This window comes from Protomyctophum parallelum, assembly GCF_964188405.1.
Source record: "Protomyctophum parallelum genome assembly, chromosome: 18".
In the NCBI taxonomy this organism is placed as follows: Eukaryota; Metazoa; Chordata; class Actinopteri; order Myctophiformes; family Myctophidae; genus Protomyctophum; species Protomyctophum parallelum.
This window is the reverse complement of record NC_139716.1, coordinates 2,202,357-2,207,299: the sequence shown is the minus strand read 5'-3', so window position 1 is coordinate 2,207,299 and position 4,943 is coordinate 2,202,357.

Genomic DNA, 4,943 nt, shown 5'->3' with positions numbered 1-4,943 from the left:
CAAGTTACAGTCCTCTCAAAAAAAAAGTGAAATCAAGCTATTTGACTGAGAAAATGACTTTTTGGCCCTGTCGTCCCAAACCGCCCCAGGGACTTCTCACGTGCACAAAGTGGTCCCACTAAGAAGCAACTCAGTTTATAGGCATGTACTAGATCGCTGTGTTCAAGTTACAGTCCTCTCAAAAAAAAAAGTGAAATCAAGCTATTTGACTGAGAAAATGACTTTTTGGCCCTGTCGTCCCAAACCGCCCCCAGGACTTCTCACGTGGCACAAAGTGGTCCCACTAAGAAGCAACTCAGTTTATAGGCATGTACGGATGCTAGTTTTCAAGTTACAGTCCTCTAAAAAAAAAAGTGAAATCAAGCTATTTGACTGAGAAAATGACTTTTTGGCCCTGTCGTCCCAAACCGCCCCAGGACTTCTCACGTGGCACAAAGTGGTCCCACTAAGAAGCAACTCAGTTTATAGGCATGTACGGATGCTAGTTTTCAAGTTACAGTCCTCTCAAAAAAAAAGTGAAATCAAGCTATTTGACTGAGAAAATGACTTTTTGGCCCTGTCGTCCCAAACCGCCCCAGGACTTCTCACGTGGCACAAAGTGGTCCCACTAAGAAGCAACTCAGTTTATAGGCATGTACGGATGCTAGTTTTCAAGTTACAGTCCTCTCAAAAAAAAAGTGAAATCAAGCTATTTGACTGAGAAAATGACTTTTTGGCCCTGTCGTCCCAAACCGCCCCAGGACTTCTCACGTGGCACAAAGTGGTCCCACTAAGAAGCAACTCAGTTTATAGGCATGTACGGGATGCTAGTTTTCAAGTTACAGTCCTCTCAAAAAAAAAGTGAAATCAAGCTATTTGACTGAGAAAATGACTTTTTGGCCCTGTCGTCCCAAACCGCCCCAGGACTTCTCACGTGGCACAAAGTGGTCCCACTAAGAAGCAACTCAGTTATAGGCATGTACGGATGCTAGTTTTCAAGTTACAGTCCTCTCAAAAAAAAAGTGAAATCAAGCTATTTGACTGAGAAAATGACTTTTTGGCCCTGTCGTCCCAAACCGCCCCAGGACTTCTCACGTGGCACAAAGTGGTCCCACTAAGAAGCAACTCAGTTTATAGGCATGTACGGATGCTAGTTTTCAAGTTACAGTCCTCTCAAAAAAAAAGTGAAATCAAGCTATTTGACTGAGAAAATGACTTTTTGGCCCTGTCGTCCCAAACCGCCCCAGGACTTCTCACGTGGCACAAAGTGGTCCCACTAAGAAGCAACTCAGTTTATAGGCATGTACGGATGCTAGTTTTCAAGTTACAGTCCTCTCAAAAAAAAAGTGAAATCAAGCTATTTGACTGAGAAAATGACTTTTTGGCCCTGTCGTCCCAAACCGCCCCAGGACTTCTCACGTGGCACAAAGTGGTCCCACTAAGAAGCAACTCAGTTTATAGGCATGTACGGGATGCTAGTTTTCAAGTTACAGTCCTCTCAAAAAAAAAGTGAAATCAAGCTATTTGACTGAGAAAATGACTTTTTGGCCCTGTCGTCCCAAACCGCCCCAGGACTTCTCACGTGGCACAAAGTGGTCCCACTAAGAAGCAACTCAGTTTATAGGCATGTACGGGTGCTAGTTTTCAAGTTACAGTCCTCTCAAAAAAAGAAGTGAAATCAAGCTATTTGACTGAGAAAATGACTTTTTGGCCCTGTCGTCCCAAACCGCCCCAGGACTTCTCACGTGGCACAAAGTGGTCCCACTAAGAAGCAACTCAGTTTATAGGCATGTACGGGTGCTAGTTTTCAAGTTACAGTCCTCTCAAAAAAAAAGTGAAATCAAGCTATTTGACTGAGAAAATGACTTTTTGGCCCTGTCGTCCCAAACCGCCCCAGGACTTCTCACGTGGCACAAAGTGGTCCCACTAAGAAGCAACTCAGTTTATAGGCATGTACGGGTGCTAGTTTTCAAGTTACAGTCCTCTCAAAAAAAAAGTGAAATCAAGCTATTTGACTGAGAAAATGACTTTTTGGCCCTGTCGTCCCAAACCGCCCCAGGACTTCTCACGTGGCACAAAGTGGTCCCACTAAGAAGCAACTCAGTTTATAGGCATGTACGGATGCTAGTTTTCAAGTTACAGTCCTCTCAAAAAAAAAAGTGAAATCAAGCTATTTGACTGAGAAAATGACTTTTTGGCCCTGTCGTCCCAAACCGCCCCAGGACTTCTCACGTGGCACAAAGTGGTCCCACTAAGAAGCAACTCAGTTTATAGGCATGTACGGATGCTAGTTTTCAAGTTACAGTCCTCTCAAAAAAAAAGTGAAATCAAGCTATTTGACTGAGAAAATGACTTTTTGGCCCTGTCGTCCCAAACCGCCCCAGGACTTCTCACGTGGCACAAAGTGGTCCCACTAAGAAGCAACTCAGTTTATAGGCATGTACGGATGCTAGTTTTCAAGTTACAGTCCTCTCAAAAAAAAAGTGAAATCAAGCTATTTGACTGAGAAAATGACTTTTTGGCCCTGTCGTCCCAAACCGCCCCAGGACTTCTCACGTGGCACAAAGTGGTCCCACTAAGAAGCAACTCAGTTTATAGGCATGTACGGGTGCTAGTTTTCAAGTTACAGTCCTCTCAAAAAAAAGTGAAATCAAGCTATTTGACTGAGAAAATGACTTTTTGGCCCTGTCGTCCCAAACCGCCCCAGGACTTCTCACGTGGCACAAAGTGGTCCCACTAAGAAGCAACTCAGTTTATAGGCATGTACGGGTGCTAGTTTTCAAGTTACAGTCCTCTCAAAAAAAAAGTGAAATCAAGCTATTTGACTGAGAAAATGACTTTTTGGCCCTGTCGTCCCAAACCGCCCCAGGACTTCTCACGTGGCACAAAGTGGTCCCACTAAGAAGCAACTCAGTTTATAGGCATGTACGGGTGCTAGTTTTCAAGTTACAGTCCTCTCAAAAAAAAAGTGAAATCAAGCTATTTGACTGAGAAAATGACTTTTTGGCCCTGTCGTCCCAAACCGCCCCAGGACTTCTCACGTGGCACAAAGTGGTCCCACTAAGAAGCAACTCAGTTTATAGGCATGTACGGGTGCTAGTTTTCAAGTTACAGTCCTCTCAAAAAAAAAGTGAAATCAAGCTATTTGACTGAGAAAATGACTTTTTGGCCCTGTCGTCCCAAACCGCCCCAGGACTTCTCACGTGGCACAAAGTGGTCCCACTAAGAAGCAACTCAGTTTATAGGCATGTACGGATGCTAGTTTTCAAGTTACAGTCCTCTCAAAAAAAAAGTGAAATCAAGCTATTTGACTGAGAAAATGACTTTTTGGCCCTGTCGTCCCCAAACCGCCCCAGGACTTCTCACGTGGCACAAAGTGGTCCCACTAAGAAGCAACTCAGTTTATAGGCATGTACGGGTGCTAGTTTTCAAGTTACAGTCCTCTCAAAAAAAAGTGAAATCAAGCTATTTGACTGAGAAAATGACTTTTTGGCCCTGTCGTCCCAAACCGCCCCAGGACTTCTCACGTGGCACAAAGTGGTCCCACTAAGAAGCAACTCAGTTTATAGGCATGTACGGGTGCTAGTTTTCAAGTTACAGTCCTCTAAAAAAAAAAAGTGAAATCAAGCTATTTGACTGAGAAAATGACTTTTTGGCCCTGTCGTCCCAAACCGCCCCAGGACTTCTCACGTGGCACAAAGTGGTCCCACTAAGAAGCAACTCAGTTTATAGGCATGTACGGATGCTAGTTTTCAAGTTACAGTCCTCTAAAAAAAAAGTGAAATCAAGCTATTTGACTGAGAAAATGACTTTTTGGCCCTGTCGTCCCAAACCGCCCCAGGACTTCTCACGTGGCACAAAGTGGTCCCACTAAGAAGCAACTCAGTTTATAGGCATGTACGGATGCTAGTTTTCAAGTTACAGTCCTCTAAAAAAAAAGTGAAATCAAGCTATTTGACTGAGAAAATGACTTTTTGGCCCTGTCATCCCAAACCGCCCCAGGACTTCTCACGTGGCACAAAGTGGTCCCACTAAGAAGCAACTCAGTTTATAGGCATGTACGGGTGCTAGTTTTCAAGTTACAGTCCTCTCAAAAAAAAAGTGAAATCAAGCTATTTGACTGAGAAAATGACTTTTTGGCCCTGTCGTCCCAAACCGCCCCAGGACTTCTCACGTGCACAAAGTGGTCCCACTAAGAAGCAACTCAGTTTATAGGCATGTACGGATGCTAGTTTTCAAGTTACAGTCCTCTCAAAAAAAAAGTGAAATCAAGCTATTTGACTGAGAAAATGACTTTTTGGCCCTGTCGTCCCAAACCGCCCCAGGACTTCTCACGTGGCACAAAGTGGTCCCACTAAGAAGCAACTCAGTTTATAGGCATGTACGGGTGCTAGTTTTCAAGTTACAGTCCTCTCAAAAAAAAAGTGAAATCAAGCTATTTGACTGAGAAAATGACTTTTTGGCCCTGTCGTCCCAAACCGCCCCAGGACTTCTCACGTGGCACAAAGTGGTCCCACTAAGAAGCAACTCAGTTTATAGGCATGTACGGATGCTAGTTTTCAAGTTACAGTCCTCTCAAAAAAAAAGTGAAATCAAGCTATTTGACTGAGAAAATGACTTTTTGGCCCTGTCGTCCCAAACCGCCCCAGGACTTCTCACGTGGCACAAAGTGGTCCCACTAAGAAGCAACTCAGTTTATAGGCATGTACGGTGCTAGTTTTCAAGTTACAGTCCTCTCAAAAAAAAAGTGAAATCAAGCTATTTGACTGAGAAAATGACTTTTTGGCCCTGTCGTCCCAAACCGCCCCAGGACTTCTCACGTGGCACAAAGTGGTCCCACTAAGAAGCAACTCAGTTTATAGGCATGTACGGATGCTAGTTTTCAAGTTACAGTCCTCTCAAAAAAAAGTGAAATCAAGCTATTTGACTGAGAAAATGACTTTTTGGCCCTGTCGTCCCAAACC